At 31.4% G+C, this 22393-nt stretch overlaps 1 long non-coding RNA gene across 1 annotated transcript; it reads right to left on the bottom strand.

Annotated features, from left to right (window-relative positions):
• Positions 1–5472: 5472 nt before the first annotated feature.
• LOC149375453 (uncharacterized) lies at positions 5473–9940 on the bottom strand. Its single transcript, XR_016292856.1, has 2 exons — positions 9839–9940; positions 5473–5643 (listed from the first exon to the last, which is right to left on the bottom strand). It is a non-coding gene; the product is annotated as an uncharacterized LOC149375453 (long non-coding RNA).
• Positions 9941–22393: the final 12453 nt, after the last annotated feature.

Here is a 22393-nt window from a genome sequence, read left to right as displayed (position 1 = left end):
TACAAAATTTGCAGATGTACAGTATAGACCCCTTTCGCTGAAGATTGTAAGACTGTCGTTGTATCTGACAGCATTTATTATTATTTCTATGTATGCTGGTTGTTTTACAAGCTTCGTGACAGTGTCGATACCGACGATCCCATTTCATAATACGGCTGGTCTCCTCAAAGATGGAACTTATGAATTAATTGCTTCAAAAGGAGAAAACCTTTCAAAGTATTTATTGGTAATTTCAAAATTTTGATAGATTATAAAATATCTTAAAAATGTTGGACAACTAATTTTATAAGTTTTTATTAGGAATCGAAAGATGATGTATACAAAAACTTGAGCTTGTTTGTAAGGAAAAACGGTAATTTACCAACAAATATTTCAGAAGCTTTGCATCAGGTAACTATTTTATGAATACGTTTGTCTGGTAATTGCTTAAAAAAAATGAACTAGTACATGATGTATTATGATACTGGGCAAAATGATTTTTACTTTTGTATATTTTAAATTGTTTTAGTTGTGTCGTATCGTAGTTGAAGCTGTGTGACTAATAAACATTTTCAGCTTAGTTTTGTTGTGAAATAGTTGGGTTTTGGCTTAATGTCTTTAATTTAATTTGTATGCCAAAATATTATAAATCTACAAAAAAGAAATACTCTTATTTTATTACTTTAAAGAAAAATAAGAACATGTTTGTTTTCAATATCAATAAAGATAAAGTAGTCCGTTACACGTTGAACTTGAGTGAATTACAAACTCGTCAAACTTATTGTGCGATTACTTAACAATTTTGGAAAAATTCAATCCATCGTGACGGTTTTTAGCGTATTTTCACATAGGTCCTGAATATTTAACATGATTTCTCTATTCTATGTAATATTTTGGTACTATTGAAAACTTAAACCAAAACTTAATCAAATTTTAAACAATTGTTTTTTTGCAAATTTATGTCATAGTTGCAAGTCACATACCTTAGAGCATTTAGGCAATTATTTTATCAAATTTTATATGTGCATAGAGCTTACGTTTCCAAACAGTTTAAGTGTTTGTGAGATCAAATATCTTTATTACAAATAAAGATATCAACCTGCAAAGTTCGTAAGTGTTTATAAGGAGTGTGTTATTAGTATTGCAAAATAAAAAATTTTTCTACACGTCTCCATTCTTACTTTACTTGCGGTGCTTACGCGCTATATGTACCAGTTATTCAATGCAAAAAAAAGTCAATTCATTGCGGGAACTTTTCTGCTGCAGCTAAGATGAGGACTGGTGCTCCATGACAAAAGCATGTTTCAGTGCCTTAAATCTAAACTAGTTTATAAGGTCGAATTATTGAAAAAAAAATATTTAACTGTTCTTGATAAAACTGGGTCCATGAGTGAAACGTACTACAGACTACTTATTTCGAATGTACATCAAAAACAAATAACATTTTTTATTTTTGTCAAAGCGTTAAAGTTTGAGCATATATTTTTTTGCAGTTTTATCTTATTTCGGCCTGAAGAATGAAATTTTTTTTAATTTTATGAGTTTCATGTTAAAGCTGATCAAACGATAAAAAGTACCCTCTGCAATATTTTTCTTACGAGCTTTAAATATTGAGATATTGTGAAAATATGTAAAAAAAAAAAAAAAATCCTATCATTTTCTCCAAATTTTCTATACAAAAAAAGGTTGGCATTACCCTACAAATATTATTAATTCTAATGTAATTCAAGAATAACTTTACTATCAGTTTTAATTACATCAAGCCAATGCTTTAACTCTGTGGTTTTGACGACACAAGGACGGGGCACTTTTTAAAAGAAGTAAGACTTATTGTAATTTAAAGTCACTTAAAAACGTACAGCTTGTGTGATGCAAAAGATTTTATGACTAGTTGGCCCGATTGTTACCGTAATATTTGTTGCTGAAATACATGTTTTCTGCTGTTATCGATAATTACTTCTCTTTTTAATTTCCTTATGTCATACCAAAAATTGAAAGATCATAAATAGATGTAATATCATATATGTACGTAAGTTTTGACGGCTTAGCAGTGGTTGCATTTGTGAGCGACGGAAGAGGGCAATTTTAAAGAAGTGTTATATTAGTAACCAATTTGAAAACAGAAAAAATAATAGTTGGAAAACATGTTTTTACTCAATTGACAACTTAATTTTTATTTTTCTGCACACCTCTGACTTCCACCATGTTTTTTTAACGTTATCACATAAGAAGTAATGTATAAATTTATAGCAGTGGTAGGGAAACAGGCTGTCTCTATAAGGTAGCCTAAAATTAGAGCTTGGAAAATAAAAAAGTTAAGGAGAGCCCCTTATGACTATAAAAATACAATGCAGTGTCCGTATATTGAAGAAAATTAAAAGATTAAGTGGAAAGTTTGAATCTAGTTAAATAATTTTTGATCTTTTATGTAAACGAACTATTTTTGGCTTACGAAAGTAAGAATTCGTATTTATCAACATGTTTCTTCTACGTGTTTAGGATATTTAGTATACATGTATAGTCATTGTTATTTACGTTTGAAAATATGTAGCAGAAACACTTTTGAATCCACAAAACTTAATAGATATTTCTGTACGGAGTCACATGGGTGAGAAAATCCTACTGTTGGCCAACATAACCTTGGCAGCTTTTACCGAAACACCATGCTTTTGTTCTTTTACTCATTTTACTTAATTTCACTAGAAAAGTAAAATGTTACAAATGTACTTTTTGTTGATGCTAGACAGATCAAGTTCGCTTCGGTCTTTTATTGAAAATGTTCTTACCCTAATAGTTTTATTTATTTACCTATTGGACATTACATTTTTCTATTTTTGTAGGGCATTAATTTTTATTTAACTAAATAATGCTGTTCAACATTTTTCACCTTTACGTTTTAGAATTGCTAACGTTTTTTATACATTACATGTTACTTTTTCTCCAAGCCAGGATTTATGAAATCAGACAGGATACTTTTCTCTATGCAAAAACTACTCATATAACAAAATACGTCCGAACTGTTAATGATAGTCAAATCACACCTTTGTTGACAAATGCTTTATTTTATTAAATAAAAGAAATATGTAATAGTAATCTACATCCACTTATTCTCTTTTTTTTAAATGCTTTTACCTAAAAGCCACTAATTCATCGTCTCTACCATTATTCCGTCTGTCACGAGTATTAAACAAAGTAAATCTATCTGATGGACCTATAATGAATTCGAATTTTATTATATAACATGTTTGATTATTAAATCTTTGGTGTAAAAAATGTTTTTATTTTTTTCAATTATAAATTATTAAACATTTTTTTCTGTTTCAGGTTTGCAACGAGAAAGTAGTTTTCTATACAACTGGTTTTATTGAAAAACCAACTACTCACACGTTTCCTTGCAAACTCTTAGCTTTTCCACTTGGTATATCTAGAAAACTGGTCTTTAGTTTGAGGAAAGGAGATCCACTCTTAAAATTTATAAACCATCAGTAAGTATTTTTTGATAAATATGGAATTCAATTAGTATTTATAACATCGTTTTTTTCAGCATACAGAAATACAGAGAAAGTGGTTTACTATCTTGGGAAAAAAAATCACATTTTTCTAGAAAACATACCGAAAAAGATCATTCAACTCCACAGTTAAGTACTACCGCCGTCATCCCGTTGCTAGTGTTTTTGATTTGTGGATTTGTCTTCAGCTTAATCATATTATTATTTGAAAAGTATCACCGGCACTTAATATTATATTTAGTAAAAAAACAATGCAAGAAGATAAAAAAAATTAGGAAAACTAAAAAAACCAATACTTTATACAACAATGGCAAAAAGTTTTCAGTTTATTCTCAATACAGGGATGTGCAACCACGCCCTCCGTGGCCTTATACCCCATAAAAAGCATTTTTTGACAGAAACGAGAATAAGCCTTAAATCTAACGCATAAATCATTTATAGCAAGAAATTAAGTAAATCACTATTTTTGGTACAATTGTAATATTCTTTAGTTTATTGAATTTGATTAGAACGTAGCAAATCAAAAACGAATGTATTTAATTTTAAGAGAAAAGCTGAGTACCCTGAAATTGTCTGATAGAAGAACGATGATTAAATGTATTTAAATTTTGCTTGTAAGTGAACTAGTGGTGATAGTTGGTGTGGATTCAAGAAAGAAAAAGGTTTTTTGTAGTAGAAATGTAGACATCATATAAAAGTTTTTGTTAATTATGAAGAAACAATAAAAAAAAGTTTAAGTATGAATCAGACTTTTATTAATGACAAATTAGTCAATATTTTTTAATTCGTAGTTTTTCGTCTTCATCACCGAATTACAAAAATTACAACAGTAATCATTTTAAAGGAGAAAGATCAGATTAGTGTTTTATATTATTTAATGGATCCATTATCAACTTTTTCTCTTTTACTTTTATAGACGGCTAATAAAGAATTCCTACTGTCGTTTGTCGATTCTTCGAAAGGTTATACACATAATAGGTCAGTTTTTGCTTAAAATTTACTTGCAATATATCTCGTGACATGATTTAAATAATTTGATTAATAGGCTTAGTACTACAAAAACTCCAACGAATTTTGTTTATAGTTGTTGATAAAAAATTAGATAGATAATGAAATTAAAGTTCAACTATTATGAGTACTGAACTAATTTTGTTAATTTATTTTTTTTTATTCGTTTTTCAAGTTTTTGTTTTACTGAGCTATATGGATGCAATAATTATTTTTATAGAGCTTCGTTCTTGCTGTGGGTCTCGTAAACCCCTTTTTACCTGAAAAATTGTGTTTCTTTATTCTCATCTCATGTTTAAAGAACTTTGTTCTTACCGTGGGTTCCATCACCCATTTATACCCGCTAATTTGTTTCTTGTAATTTTTTTCATTTTTAAAAATTTCCTTTATTTTTTTATTTCTCTCACTTCATTTATTTTTTAATCTTTTTATTAAGTTTTCCCAATTTCATTTCCTTATTTATTTCATTTTTTTTATTTCATTGTATTTTTTCATGTCTTCGCACCTTTTTTTGATTTTCATTTTATTTTTTTTTTTCCATTTTTAATTTCATTATTTCTTTAACCTATTTTTTTTCATTCAATTATATTCAAATAAAACAATAATTGTTTGGTGTATGTGAAGGGGAATTGCTAGGTGTGGAAAAACGGGGAGTGATGAAAGGAGGTGTGCAAAAGACTACGTCAACACGGTTAGGAAAGAGGGTGAGGGTAAGTGTGTAGGAGACTGATGGTGACGGCGACGAGGTAAGGGGGGAAATAAAATGAATTAGGAAAAAGAGACTTCTGGCAAGCAACTTCCGTTTTATGAAAATCTGTCGTTTTTAAAATTCCAGCCTCCCAAGACACGCGACATAAAGAACTTCGTTCTAAAAATTAATTAATAGAATGACATCAATGTATCCTTTTATTTTTTACGTAATCTTTTCTTCCACTGAGGAAACGAATCATTCGAAATTTAAAACACTATTAAGTGTCTATACTTTAACAGCTGGCTCATTTCGTGAAGGGAAACAAATATACAAGATGTCGTCGGAGTCCCATCCTGCTTCGACTCTATTCAAATGATCTGGGATGTCAAACGTCTTAGTGGCTTCGTTGAGTTGATTTTTCTTGGTACCCTGAACTAATATCAATTTTCCTCTGACCTAAAAAATAAAAGCATTGTATTAATTAACAAGAATAGACAGGTAGATGGAGAACGTGATATAAAATTTTTTGTTAACTACGATAAATCTTCTTGAAATTGCTTTTTATTCTGACCAGATTACATAAAAAAATAGGTTTACAAATAAACGCACCTGCTCTGTTTGTTACTAAACAAATGATGAAAATTAATCAGATTTTTTTTTTTAATTATGAGTGTATCTCTTTATTAGGTACCATATGAAAAATGTCCTATGATAATTTGTTTGTTGTTTGTTAATCTACCAAAGGATACTATGATTAGTTTGTTTACCGCAAAGTAATACCTAGTGTCAAAAGTTAAAAAATTTCTATTCAAAATTTGAGTTTTAAAATTTTATTAACTTATTCATTACTTAATAAAAACTCTTCAGAATTTAAAATTTAAACCTTAACCTCGATGTTTTACATTTAACCGAATGGCAACCAATTCAACTTAATAGAGTATATTTTAATACGATTAAAAAATGTTAATAACGTAGTTTTAGCAAGTATTTTATCACTGTTAGTAGCGTACTTTATAACGATTGCCCAAATTCTATTCGTTGTTTCGACTTAAATAATAAATTTTTCTACTTTTGCAGAATATTTTTTGTTGATTTACGTAAATTGATACATTTTTATATACATTAATAACAATTGAAAAATATTATATTTAAACACTTGACGTGCTGTATTCATCTCGGAACGATACGTTGTATGCATTTAGTCGTTAATGTATGCGAATAATGCGATTTACTTTGCCACCTATAAACATTTAAGGATCCTACTGCCTACTGTGCACTTTGTACTAACAGAAAACCCTAGTTTAAGGTACTTTTTTTAACAGTATAACTTTCTTAACAGTGTTACTTTCTTAATTTCTTGATTTTAACGACAGCACAAAAAAATGAATAGTGTTAATAAATTTTATGGCATACTGTCAAAAAGTTCATTCCTAATTTAAAATGTGTACAACATTCCGGTTGTATATTGACAGCCCTTTTCAAGCAAAAAGTAAGCAAAAAGCAAGCTTACTTTCTGCTTAAAAATAGATGTCAATATACAACCGAAACGTTGTACACACTTTGGATTAAGAATAAACTTTTCGTCAGTATGCGATAAAATGCATTTACATTATTTAGCGTTAATTTCTGTTGACACTCTGCAGCCACTCATTCCTAGACGACTCATGAGTGCTTACACTTTTTGCTTTGACGAAATTATAGGGCACACATTAAGGTCAACTAAAAAAACGGTTTCTTTAAGTATAGATGAGAATGAGGATGTAATTGTGGAATCTTGGAGAATAGAGCATAAGATAATTGAAATCATTAATGATTATACTAGTAGTTGCGACAGTGACTACATTCTGAACCCAAAAAATCAAAAAATATAAAATATTTTTTGTTATTTATACATGTATTTCTCATAACATGAAGAGTATTTTAGAATATTTGTTTCAGATCCATAAAGAAAAAAACATATGATGTTAAAAAACAGTATAAATTAATAACAACACGTTTTCATTGAGCGCCATAATTTTTTTATTTAGCAAGCAGACACCCAAATGCATAGCATGTCATGATATTCGCAAGTATAATCTTTTTTGATCAGTTATTGGTGATGAAAGTAACAATTATTAATTCAAATAAGTATCTCATAATATTTAGCCGAAACAGATGAATTCTTTTAAGATTGAAAAACAGTTAAAGATCAACAATTGTAAAAAAACATGTAATTGATAGTAAGTATCATTAAAAGCACGTTGATACAGTTATTATAATCTTTAATTCGTATAAAATTATACTTTATCGAGTAAAATTGGTTGCGTTACAGTAAAATGTAACAATTTAACAAAAAGTTTTAACAGTTTATTTATGTTGCATAATGGAATTTTCTAAAAAATCGGAGTTAGGATTGAAAAAATAAAATTTATTTTAAATCAAAGTCCTTTGCGTCATTAGTAACATTTATTCATAAGATTTGATCTAGAGCAGCCAAATAAATTTTGAAATGAATAACCATTTTGTGTTGTAATTTTTCATATAAGATAAAAATCGTTCTGTATGGTTCAGGATCCCTATAAGTGGTAACAAATTCTCAATTTTTAACTATTTCTATTAAAAATGTTTAAATTCATAATTTTGTAAAATTAAAATTTTAAAAAGCAATTTTTGTACTTTTGTGCCCTACAACTTTCCAAACAGTAGGTGTGATATGATTTTACCAACATGAATTGAAAGATAATTACATGTTGAACAAACTATTTTAAGCTATGTTTTCGACTCGAAGCTTCAAAAAAAAAAGATTTTCAACGAAACTGTTTATTTAGAGCTTATTCACTTATTAAATAAAGTTTAAATAACACCATTTTCATGCACATTTTCGACACTTTCTAACAAAAAATTCATTAATTTGATGTTTTTTCTGCTCCCTGGAAATCTTTATAGACTTTTTTACTTAATTTTAGGATAACTAATACAAAAAATAAATGCCAAAAAATTTATTAAAGAAAAAGACAAAGAAAATACAGTTATACGTTCTGTTCACGAGGAAAAGGGTTTTATGCTGCTCCCAATCCAGTTCGGTCGTGTGGAGGTGGAAGTGGTTTACGGAAAAAAATAAATGTAACGCAAATGTGCAATAAAAATTTATACAATATATTTACAGTGCTTAAATTATGAAAATGTGCTCAAGTGAAGACAAGCGCAGAGAAGCTTTCTCTGCCGCCGTGGGGCGCTAACTAACTTACTATGCTCGCAGAGCAATATTTATAGAGACAAAAGTTAAAATAGAAACTCCTAGTACATTGATAAATGAAGTTACAAGAGTAATGGTAAAACAGTCTCTTGGGCATTGCAAATGTACGCGATGATAAAGGCGTATGATCGGAAAATTACTTCAACTTTGATATAAGGATAACGAACGTGACGCAAATTTGAATTTAGAAAAGGTTTGTCGGCAAATATTCTGGTACAAAACTGAACACGTCTATTAAATTATATGGAATACACTACAATTCTAAGTATAAAAATATCCTCTATGAAACAATATTGTGTACATAAGTGGTACAAATATCGTACGGATAAGTATACCAATATTGAGTGAGCATGGGTTCAGTTAATATTTTAATATTTAATAAATAAACGATTATGAACAAAATGTAAGCGCACGATTCTACATTAATAATATGTAGGCTAACCAGTACAAGACTGTACTCTTTCATCATATCTTTTTTTTATTATTAAAAGTCAACTTCCTACTGCTTACGCTAATAATATCTCAAAAATCACGCTCACACACTTAGTTCTGGTTTATATTGAGCTCAAAATATAATTTTATCTAAAAAAATAAGAAAACCATCTTGTAATACCGTTATTTTTATTAAAGTAGTAGTAAATGCCAGTGATTGTCTCTTTAGGACGTTCATCACACATAGATTTCTTTAAACAGGTATTATTCACATCAAACATTTATTCGAAATAATGTGAAAAATTCTTCGAAAGATTGCTGATCTTTTAACTTTACCCTTTTTTACTGTGTACTTATAAAAATTGCATTGAAACATGTAACTTTGTGGAAAAACTACGTAAAATTGCATTTATACGATCTTTATAAACCTCCTCATTTCTTTTGGTGTAAGAGATTACTTTTAGATAAACTTGTTCAATTATTAAATGGATCCACGAGTTGGTTATTAAATTGACTTAAAAGAAGGGGATCAAGTGTGCGTAAAAACGTATGCGTGAGTACATCCACATGAGAAAAACAATGGCCAGCTTAGCTACTCAAGATCTTAAAATTGGGACCGCTTGCAGCAGAGTAGGTAAGAGCCTTTTTGTTTCAATTGATTAGGAATAATAAAAACAATTGATAAAATTTAAAATGTGTGGTGTAGTGTGGTTGCGTTAGGTGGTGTAGAGTGGACCGGAAGTACGTCACGGTGGGTGAGGCGAAGTGGAGAGGATGAAGCAAAATCCACTTCTGTCATACTTTTTCTTAAGGCAACTAATCAGAAACCGTTGATTTTTCCTCATGCGTAACGCTCCTATAAAAGTATAAATTAAAAAATTTTGATACTTACAATGACCTGAACAGTGTCCTTGTCTAATTCCGTACAGTCCAACTCCTCCTGATGGACCCTTTTTTAATAAAAGAAAATTTCATTGAACATACCTTATCGCCAACAGATGGAGGGCATAAATCTTTGCTGGGTATCAGGTCCAATTGTCTTGACTCTTCGGTAGCGTTCCTGGAAGACATAATCAGACAAGCCTCACGGCCAGATTAAGAAAGGCTAGCCTTCTTGAGATCTTCTTTATTTTGGTCATAAATGTCAAGCATCTGTTTCTGCATATTATCGGACATTTTCCACAAATAATGTGATATAACTGCTTAGGTGATAGACGAGAAAAGTCTCACAAGCAACTAACGAACAATAAAACCATTTCTAGTGTTGCTGCTGTACGTGTAGCGTTCATGACATCACTATCGTTCATAATTGATACCCGTTATCTCGTCTACTTAAAGTTTCTGTGGCTAACTTTCTAAATAATACTTGCTAGTGTGCGCTTAGGTACTTGCTTTGTTGTAGAAAAATATCTAATACAATTGTCGATTCATTTATGCTGCTTACTAAAACTTTTTTTTTAAAGACAAATGTTTAAAATACGGTTCTCCATTCCGAACCTTTAATATCTACTGTTAGAAGGTATGTGTGTAAAAAGGTACCATGGACATCTCTTACGTACGCGTGAGTGTCAAAATAAGGGTAAATCTCGTTAAAATCGTCACCTTCACCAAAAGCCATCTCAGCGCAGTGGGTTGGCAAGTTGTTTGCTATCAAATTTATTTACAAAATCTCTTTAAACTGCTCCATCAACGAGAAATGCTATCTTTCGATAGAGATACATTTTTGATGAACGTACGCTAACACGATTCTCCAAAGATAACATTGCGAGAGACGTGAAAAAGCTTTATCTCCTTGGCGAAAGCGACCGATGTTTGCGTGCTTACGTGCTATGTAAAAAAAAAAAGAAGAAAATGTTACACTATAGTCGAGCGAAGCTTGGTTAGAAACTGCTTTAATTTTTGCGACTTTACAGGTAGGCTCTTTGAGATAGAACCCGGACTTCTTTAGTTAATGTAGAACTCAACGATTTAATCTCTCACAAATGAGATAAAATGAGTAACTTTATAGCATCATGGAAATTCAAAGTGATCAGTGATCCGCTGGGGGCGAAATGTGAGAAAAAAAATAAATACAAGTAAAGTGTATTTAAATTTACTTGCGTTGATTTATTGATGCGCAACGTTTCGCTGACAATATGCGTCAGCCTCATCAGGCGCAGGTACGCGAGAATTTGTAAGTTTGGTTGACTTACTCGTCATCTGTCGTGCTGTCGACTGACAATAAATTACAACAACTTTATAGCATCATATTATAGTTCTGCTTGGCAAGAATAAATTTATTTGAACAACAAATAAAATAGCAAACTCCATTACAATGCTATCTTTATGGTGTTGATAAAATTTTGTCCCTAATACTTTCCATTCCAACAGTGTCAAATTCTGTTGCATATATGCACTGTAAAAAATGCTGTAGTAAAATCACTTTGCTAAGCATAGGTAAAATAAGAGCTATGCTCAGTATAAGGATTTTACTATTGGTTTGTAAAATGTTTTTCCCGGACAGTAAAATTAAATGTCAAGAAAGTAATTTTCACCGAAGCCGAAATCTTCAGAAATTTTTTGCGATCGTGTAGTAATTTTACTATCCCAAGCGTACAAGTCTTATCTTTGATATGAGAAGCACTACTGTACTGTTTGTAGTTCCATTTTTACTAAAACGGTTATGTTTTTATGTCTTCACAATACAGACACATCGTAACACACAATTAAGAAACGTGATGATTTGTAGAGATCCGAAATATTTAGCTATTGGTCTACTAAGGTGTATACCGACGATGTCATGAAATGATACATAACCTGAAAAGTGTTTACTTTCCAGAATGCTTTTGCTATATATAAAATATACCTAATACTTACTGATTACAAATTTTTAAGAACACTGATGATAAATTTACTTTAAATCCTTGTCACAAATATTCATTACACTGCGAGAGCGCAAAGCACGAACCGTAAATTAGGTATACATATAGGTATATAAAAATATACATGTACATCAATGTAGTCAATGCGAGATTCCCTTACCCTCATCAAGAATAATAGCTGCATGTAACTTTAATACTAGACATTACTCTTACTATCTCGTGTAATTTGGATCAATGTACTTTTACCATCGGAGCGCAATATTACTATTATCTCGTATTTTTCCGAGGGATATTGAACGTATTTTCATTTCAGAACGGGATATTAAACGTTAAATCTCCATCATTTTGTAATTTGAATAGCCGATTGTATTGATCATGCAGCTAGTAAAATTGACATGCTGAGCAAAGGACTTACTTTTACCTATGCTAAGCATATTAATTTTAATAGCGGATAGTAATATCGATACATTGCTAGTGAAATTACGATGCTGAAGACATAGTATTCACTTTTAGATATCATAATCACTGTGCTCAGGATAGAAAAAAAAGTTACTATTAACAACTGATTTTACTACAGCCTTTTTTACAGTGTAGGCTCTGAGTACATATTTTATTCATTTACATCGTTTAAGCTACCTAGTAGATTGCAAAACCTTTTAAAATAAAGCACAAAATATACCCCTTCTCCAGATGAGCGATCAAGCTTATCTAGTCACTTACGGCTTCAGTTGTTATTAAATGCACATGCTACACGAAGTCGTTGTCACAATAAGAACTAGTCATGTGCATTTTCACTTCAGCCTTTAGGTACTAACAGTTACATGCTAAAAACTTCAAAATCACCAAATCACAAGAGATTCGGTCGCTTTGTTAATTGCACATCCTATTTTTTCACAATGCACTACCTACTTATTACATTTATAGCCAAAAAGTTTGTACTTCCTACCTTAAAATAAAATATAACTTGCTGCAAGACGGTAAACAGTAATCAATATCACTCGCAAGCAAATAATTCTCCACTTGTAACATTGAGTAGTTCTATGCAATAAGAAAGCAATGCCTCATTTCTTTTTTTAAGCATGTTTATCTTGTATCAGAAAAAGTCTTCTATTATGCTGGAATAATCGCTGGTTTAATTGTTTCGTCTATTTTTGACGGGGCTGTGCAAATGTTTGTAACAATGAAATTAAGATTTTTCTCGAACTTAAAGTGAAAAACTACATGCAAAAAATGAGCTATTCTGGCTGCATAGTTATAAAAAATAGCTTTCCATGTTTAGACAATCGAGAAACCTCGAAAGAAATCGCTCGTCTAGAAAAAATAATTAACATTATTAGAAATGAAAAGTCCAGGAGTTGTTACGACCAAAAACTTAGAGTTACTTGAATAAAGAGGATACAATACAAAGAGTTTAGTTAGGAGTTGTAGTGTCAAATATATCTGTGAGTCTACGTTATCGTCCAAATATTCATAGCTATCGTGTTTTTTTGACATGAAGGCATGTCTGATATTTTTTTTTCTTACACTATATTAGGTCCCGAATGTAAGACATTCATACCTTTGAATTAGGACATGCCCGAGGACATGCCCTGTATTACGTCTCCACTCTAATTATTTAGGGACTCATACCATATACTCGAAACATGTCTTATTGTAAGAAAATCCAGTAAAAGTAATGTCTTACATATGTATGGAGGAATTACATAACGAGTGGTCAGTTGTCACAGCTCTCGTTTCTTGTTTGTTGTGAACGCATCCCTCAGTTTACTAAGAAAAATTAAAAGAGCTCTCGATTTTCTATTCCATTTCCACTTTTTTTGCAAGTGTGGGCTTTCGAATAACAGTAGTCATACCTATATAAAATTTTCAATACGTTTTTGGAAATAGGAGACGATTGTGTACCTCTGGAACCTATCGTGTACGTAAAACTGCGGCATTAAAATTTCTCGTTGTCCACGCTTATATCGTATTTTCATTGTTATACCCAGTCAAATGAGGCAGGATGTTGCAGCTCTAAACTTGGCATAAACAAAAACGACATTATTATACTTTGCAAGAAATCAATTCAGATTTCTGACTTATCGAAAAACAGGCACACCCTTTCCATAAAATTAAAACATGTACGTCCAAAATAATAGTAGAAGTCTATCGATTAACGTAGTTCTCGTTAAAAACAAAGTCATCATAAAAATTATTTAGTGACTCTTTACCATTCTAAGCGGCTTCAAATGAAAATTCCTAATAACAATTCGGAACCTTTTATTCTTCCCAAATAGTTTTTGTTCCTAAGAAATTTCAATTTGTAAAAAATAGAAGCATTAGAATTTTTATTATTTTTAACTAGACTTTCTTTTGCGTAACTAAATTAATCTTCGGTAGTGCAAAGTAGATCAAATCAGATTCTATAACACATAGGTAAGTCAACATGTCTTTACTAATACTAATTTCCCGTAAACCATCTGCGAAAAAATCTTTGTATTGTAAGCATATCTACATACTACGTACGAAAGATTATTACATAGTTTGAACACTTATAAATGAAATATTAAAAGACACCCAAAAAATCGAAAACTTGGGGAAAAAGCATTTTGTCAACCAAAGTAGGGTAGAAGAAAAAAAGTTTACGAGTCGAAGTTGATTGGCCGTTGAATTTAAAGAGTTGGAGATACGGTAGATTGTATTTGCTGCGAGTTGATACGTGGCCTCACCAAACATTGTAATTGGTGGGAGCAGTGGACGTCAATGTTCGATTAGTTTGGTGTTGTGGTGGTGGTGTTAGTCACGATTTCGGGAATGGCTCATTGTATTATTTACTTTGTGCTATAATATAAATATTAAAAACCCGTGATGCATGCATTGGTTCATTTTATGGAGCATGTTCCCGACAGAGTCGACTAATTTTAAACAACTTTTGTTAGTTTTTCCTCTCCTTCGCTTTAATAAAAAAGCGTTAAGCTTCTTTTGTGAAAGAAGGTGCTTCGTTCGAATGTCTTACGCAAAGCGGTCGTTGATACGATCGTTGTGTCGATGTTTGCATATCTGACAATAGAAGAGGAGGTGTCGTTCAGGGCCGATTTGCCACTACAGAAGCATTCTGTCAGTGAAATTACAGAATGAGAGGGGTAAGGGTGGAGAGGAGGTTCCTTTTCCTCTCGTGAACGGTCATCACGAGACATTTGAACATAGCGTTATTGTTTATTTTTTTGTAGTTTGTTGCCATAGCAACTTGTTTTGTAGTTCGAAACAAAGAAAAGAGAAAACGTCATTCTCAAAAGAGACTTTCTGTGAACAACGTGGCATGACCCTTTTTCCTAATGAATTTCCCTTTCTAAAACAGTGTGATTATTTTCTGCGCGTAGTAGCTAGTTGCAGCTACAGAACATGACTCGTAGTGCGCAGAAAATGATAAACAAAAATGAGTAGCAGTGGAAAAATTAAATGATTTTTTTTCAATTTCGTTTTAAAAAGTGCTAAACATAGATAGCTTTTACATTTTTGTTTACGACTTGTACTCTCTAGATATACAATCCAGCTTATGAATTACAGGAGTATTATCTTTTTCTGCAAAAAATGCAGAAACCAATCTGGTTATGCTGGAAAAAGGCTACATTTTCTATTGCAATAACAGTTTTTGATTGTATCTAAATAATAAGTTTGGATGCATGTAGCACTGTAAAAGTAACAAGAACTATTTGAATAAAGTGTACTGATTCTCTTCAAGATTGTGTCTTAAAAAATTGTTTTTATAAAATTGTTATCTTAAAAAAAGTTTTTTACAAAAACTACAATTACATGTAAATTTCAAATGTATTATTATTTAAAACGAGATTAACAAAATAACAAACTAAGCTATAATATTTTGTAAATTATCATTTAAGTAGACAGTGGAAAATTTTTATACGCTTATCTAACAATGCGTGAGAAGTGTATAACTCAACATTATTTCGGCTCTGTCTGTCTACTACTTTATTAATATGTATTTTTTATACCTAAAACTGAATGTTTGTCCCTTTAAAATTAAATGGTAGTTAGTAAAACTATCGATTGTAATATTTTGATATTCTCATTTTAAATGTTTCGAAACAAATTGTAAGAACAAATGAGCTTTTTCCAAAAAAATACAGTATTTTTTAAAATAAAAAGAAAAAGGTAAATTTATTAAATCTGATATGAATATCAGGTAAACAATAACATTACTACTTTAATACAGCTTGAAAATATGATCTAAAATTAAAACTTAAATTAATCTTTCAGTTTTAGCAATAACTATTATAAAAGTAGTGGTGATCTTAAGAAGAAAATAATGTACTATAGTACAAGAAACAATTTTTTTTTAATTCTAAGTAGAAGGTAACGAAATTTATCATAGTAAAGATTATTATATATACAGATATTTACTTCTTTATTAAAAGGTGGGTTAATGGGCATTAACCAATTATTTAACTTGAATTCGATAAGTTAAAACACTTACAGTTAACGACAATATTTTCGTTACGATGTACAAAACAGTGCTTTTGAATGCAGATAAAATAACAAAGTGGCTGATAATAAGAAAATAACTAAACTATTTCAGATACTTCTTATAATTTTTAATACCTTATTGTTAACCTTAGAGTTTAAGTGAAACAAAATTTTAAACAACAAAAAGGAGTATTAAAAAAAAAAGCGTAACAATACGTTGATTGGTAATTTACACAAACGAAAAACTTTTAAAATAACGTACTGCTTATCTGCTAGTAAAAATGTAGTATAATTCAAAACATGATTAGACACTTCAAAAAAATTTAATTGCAATACGTTATTGATCGTGTTCAACTCTAAATTGTGTTCTAGTGTTTCAGAATTAGTAAATGATTAAGAAAACATTAAATGTTTAAAACTACTCAATAATATAGTAAACTGCGTAAATGCAACTCTGTAGACAGTCAAATTTTTACCTAAAGAAAAGTTGTTTGATAAACGTTGTAATTGTAACAAAAAATGTTTTTTTTCCAACTTTGATCAGCACGTGTTGCGTAACATGTACAGGTGTTTTATTACTCATTCTTAGCTTGTCGTTAATATCGAATTATGATTTTTTTTTTTTTTTGTTGCCAAAGAAAGGGCCTCGTATTTATCAAAACACCATCGGCGTAAAATACTAAAACTCACACACACCTACAATTCGGTGGCTTGTGATTTCAAATATAAACCCAAAAAAGTGCGTTCGATCAATAAAATGATGTACTTACCATTAGGGCAGAGCCGGATTCAGAGAACAGATTAAAGAAAAGATAAGCGTGAAACAAACACATCTGCAGGACACGTACCGATAATTGTTAATATATTATGAGCAGAACTGCATAGTAGAAGGTGGTCAAAGTGAACTGTTATACACATTGAACGCATTAGTACTGACACACGATATTCAAGGAGATCGAGTATTTTTCCTCGGCTAAACAGCGTAGCTACTTTGTCGTGTGCCAGAAAATACAGATAAGCTATCGATAACTGAAGGAGTGGAAAGGGAAAAGCTTCGGAAAAATTGTGAAAGCATTAGGGCTGCTATGGCTATATAATTATGTCCTCAACCGCAGTTGTGAAAGGGACGGGTTTATTGAAGGAGGCTCCTATGTGTTTACGTATACAATAAAGACTTATTTTGGCATTAAGTACGGTTTTCTTCAAACCACCTGCCGTTGGCACATTTTTTTACGTTTTAAGGTTGTAGCTTAAAAAATCTATGCAACGATTGGATTAAAATAAATACAATGGAAAAAAAAGTTGTTTAAAAAAGTATTATAACCGTACTAAGAATAACTACATTTTTCAGAAAATCTTAGACATACTCACCTACTGACGTAAATTATAACATTTAAAATAATTTTCATTATATTTTAAGCATTTCTTATTATGTAGGAGCCCGCAAAAAAATTATTACGCAGCATAATTATAATTACCATGTTTGACACAGTAACAAATGTAATTGTATAATTTTTGTACTTTAATTGTAACAATAAATGATGATAGAAAAAGTTTTGTACATAAACTGTTGGTTTAATAATAATATGGTGGATTTTCTGTTATCAGGAATTTGAAGGTAAACTACCGAGAAATTTTTTCCGTAAAATTAAAATGTGTGTATTTTTTTGTTGATTTATATTTCGTTATCTAAGGTTAATTTCGTTCAAAATCACAACATGCAATAACATTGGGTTACGATAGAGTTATGCTGAGAGGGCGTGTCTTAATTGATTAATTCATTACAAAAGTAACATTAAATAAACTAAGGGGTAAATAGCATATTTACTAATTTATTTTACATATGAATAATTTATCTGACGAAAAACAGAATTTTACAGGGCCTAGTGAATTTAAAATACTATTTATAGAAATTTGGTGTTGCTATTGTTTCAAACAATAAAAAAGTATCGTTTTGCTAAATTTACAGTATGCATAAGATTATACGCCGCTATAGCTTCTGTTTAAACGGGAAAAAAGGGGCTTCATTGACATTACTGATTTGTAAAAAATTCAAAATTTTTTAATTTTAACGACGACTTTCATAAAATCATGGCTTGTGATTTTTTTTGATGCCATTCAATTTTTTGAGTTCTAAATGATAAATTTGACATTTGACTTCTAACGTAACTGTATATTTTACTTTATGACAAGTTTTGCTTAACAGTAAAGGATTGACAGTAAAGTGATTAAATTTTCTACAGTTTATTCGTTTTGTCTGAAGGTAAATGGACTAAAAATAAAAGTGTCTACCACGCGTCTGAATAGCTAAGTAAAGATTTGCTTGCTGTGACAAAGCTAAACAAACTATTTTGCTTTAAAACTGTCTATATAAATCGTAACAAGAAAACTCTACCTATTTAGCTGATTAAATGTTTACTATTTAAAAAAAACTTATAATCAAAGTATTGAAGAACATTGGATACTTATGAATAAAAATAAATTGACTCCTGTATTCTAAACAAGATTTTCAGATGTACAACTTAGGTTTCTTTTATTAAAAATTGTTAAAATATCGCTTTATCTGACATCATTCATTATCACTTCAATGTATGCGGGCTGTTTTACCAGCTTCGTTACGGTGTCGATACCCACGATCCCTTTCAATGATACAACTGGTCTCCTCAAAGACGGAACTTATAAATTGATTGCTGAAAAGGGATTCAAGCTTTCAAAATATTTATTGGAAATTTTTAAACCTTCACTGAATATGAACAACTAGCAGCCCCCCGTCTCGGCTTTGCCCGAGATTTACTTAATAAAACACCGTAGTGTGTTGACATGTAATGTGAAACATTTTCAGTTAGAAATTTTACACATATTTCTGATACATCTCAGAACAAAAATCTTCTTCTTAAAAACATATTTTTAAAATCCATGTATTTTGTTTGGTCAAACAATAAGGTGTAAAAATTCAAAAAAATAATTATGCTGAAGAGTACCGTGCGTTCTTTATGCCATAAAATAATCAGTGGCCATAAGAAGCCGTTGATTTACAGTTTCTCCCGTGAAATTTACGAAAAGGGCTATTTTTAAAGCTGTTAAGATTTTAAACCCCCAAAGAATTTGTATTAAAAAAAAATTTTTTTTCTCATATCTCACAACTTTATTACCAGAGCAACAAAGTCCTGAACCTTAAACCCTAAGTTTTTATTGCCACAAAAACACAAATACATTTTCTACTTATTTAGAAATCTAAAGTAGGTTCTTTAAAGATTTCAGAGATTGCTATAAGGGTACAATGAAAAACAGATCTCTCACGTAATGGATTCTTTATGTATGAATTTTGACGCTGCTGATTTAATCTCGATAAATTTTCTGCGTCAGTTTCTTGACGCCTAAGTAAAATTTAATTTATTAGATACATTTGAAGTTTTTCTTCTAATTCACCCTCTTGCGGCTTTTGGCATGCTTAAAATTTTTGTGACCCCTAAAAGCTGTTTTCTGTCAATTTTGTTAAGTTCTAATACGTTTGTTAGCAAGGTAGTTTGACGTCCGATGGCCCCAAAAAAGACCTGTGAGCTTCTTAAGTTAACTCTTTCTTGACTGCAGTGAAAAGCAATTGTGACTGCCTGGATACCTGAGGGTGATCTTCTCTGACTTGCTGTTGAAGACCCAGACTGATCGGGAGAAAAATTACAAAGTCCAAAGCTTTGGGGCTAGTTGTAGAGCTCTTCCCCAACGTCTCCCGGTATAACGTCAAAGACGTTGGTGTCTAAAGCACCTTTTTTGTTTGCAGATTCAGTTGTTTTGGTGATCTCAGATGGGAAGATTAGTTAGTGATGCTTGTCCAGTGGAGGCAGTCCCGTTGGCTTAAGTTTTTTTTTTCTTCATAGCTGTTATAGGTTTTCCCAGCGCAGACCTTGGAGAGGATCAGTGATTACTGGTTGAATGCTTAAAGTCGAGAGGGTAGTATAGGGTCGTTGGTCACCGGGTTTTCCAGCCTTGCAAAGAACAACTCCGCAGATGACGTCTGCTAGTGGATGGCTGACTGGGTTCAATAGTGCTCGTCTTAGGTTAATATAGTCTTTTACTCGACGAATCGATTCCAAAAATGGTAGTAAAAATGTACTTTTGGCAAGGTAGCTTACACTTAGGTGAATCCTAAAAAGAATCGATGAAATTGATGGTTAAGTAGGGATCGTAAATACTTATAATGGCCCTAAAAAGCGCCAGTGGTAAAACTTCCAGGCTATTCTTTATTATTATTCCTGATGATAAAGAGCTGGCTACGGGTTGCTTGATTCTTACCCTGGGAGTCTTGATGTACGGAGACTGTGATGGAGGGAGGTACGCCACTGACCATAGAATATCTTGTTCTTGGTTCGTTCCTCGGATAACCAACCGCTCATTGTTGGACGGGAACATGTGGGTAAGCGCGTTAAGGACGCGACGACCAAGAAGGTAGCCGTTGTGGCTGCCTGTGCCCCTCAGAGCTGTTTTCCATGGCTTACATTTGTAGCCCAATTTTTCTTTAACTGCACCAGGCGAGATGGTGGGAGTGCCACTCAACTCTAAAGAGATGGTGCAGATTGTGCTCTGACTAGATATTTCTCCTGGTAGGAGAACGTGGGGCGGAGGTGGACATAGCCGATAAAATGGGCATGCAAATATTAAAAATAAAAACATATTTTTAGCTGAATCCTCTTTAATATACATATACAACATCAATAGTTTCTCCATCCAAACAAATTTACCAATTCTTAGTCGAAGATAACCTACTAAAAAAAAATTCTTATTCACTTGGCAAATTTATTTTATATGACCTACATAATTATCTATGATATTATTCGTAAGCTTAGATCTTTAACTTTGACAGGCTATTTTTTTATTTTTTTCTTTACTCGTAATAAAAGAGTTATTAATAAATAAAAAAATATGTGTTGCGAGGGTGGGAATGGGCATCAAGGTGTGTCGCATATGGTCCCGAGCAAGAAAGCAGTTCCGCATCGAGTGTCTGCTATTTGTAGGTATAGGTATACCAGTTGTATGTGGTTAGCTGTCAGCTGTCATACTTTATAGGTTAGGCTATTTATTTTTATTTTTGTTGATTTTTTATGTAGTTTTTCAAATAGTTTATAAAGTAAGAGTGATGGTTTGAAACTTTTGTTTAAAGAACACAAAGCTTTCAATTGATAGTGTACTTAACTCAAATATTTGCATCGAGGAAGATTGCATCTCGATTGAAAATATACGAATTATTTTTCAAAACGATATCTAATTCTTTATTTTAATTATTTTTCAAATATTACTTTTGAGTGTTGTATTAGTATGAATCAATCCAAAGAAATGCAATAATATTTTGATTGAATTGTGATTTAAAATTACAAGAGATTAATACTTAAAAATTATGTATATTATATTATTTGTTACAATATTTTTAAGACGAATACTGTAAGTACTGCAAAATAAACTTAGATTTAAGATTAGTTTTAAAACCAACACACTTTCATACTGGGTGCATTATTTATCCGTGCCCATCTGCGCCCCGTCCCCTGCTCACCCGTACCCTATGGTGAGGCACGAGTGAGCAGTTTTGGATGTTCTCGTTCTTCAGCATAAAATTTATATATATATATATATATATATATATATATATATATATATATATTAAAGTTTAGCAAAGTATGGCACGGTAAAGTTAAGGTTCTTACCGTGTCAATAACGCTTGGACAATAATCAAATACTCAAAATTGTTGTCACAGTGAAATAATGAAAAAAAGGTGCCCACCTTTGCCCCACGTTCCCCTATTATGCCGGAGATGTCATCGGTCGGAATTAAGGGGGCTTGGGCGTTTGGTGTCGTATCTATTGAGGGGCCCCTGTGGGGTATTTGTCATACAAATGATCCTTTGTAATATTTTTTTTATAATCATTTTGATTATACACATGTGTTAACAAAATAGCAATAATACGCGGAAAAGTCATTGGGAAAATCGATGTTAAAAAATTTATTAGTTTTCCCGAGGTACCTTGTGTAAAGATGACGGCCCTGCCACGACAAAGCTGACAGCACTGTACTCTCTTGCTCTCATCTGCTATTATATACCTATACTTGTGTTAGACTCAAATTTTCATGCTTGTATGTTTATGAATGTACAGCGCATGCGTACTTTAAGTACCTGAACAAAACAATTCTCATGTTCGATGTTTTCCTCGCTATTTTCTCAAAATTTAA

This window comes from Copidosoma floridanum, unplaced genomic scaffold (assembly GCF_036245765.1).
Source record: "Copidosoma floridanum isolate Cflo_tuat_1 unplaced genomic scaffold, Cflo_Japanese_pri ptg000007l, whole genome shotgun sequence".
In the NCBI taxonomy this organism is placed as follows: Eukaryota; Metazoa; Arthropoda; class Insecta; order Hymenoptera; family Encyrtidae; genus Copidosoma; species Copidosoma floridanum.
This window is presented reverse-complemented; position numbering and strand designations above follow the sequence as displayed.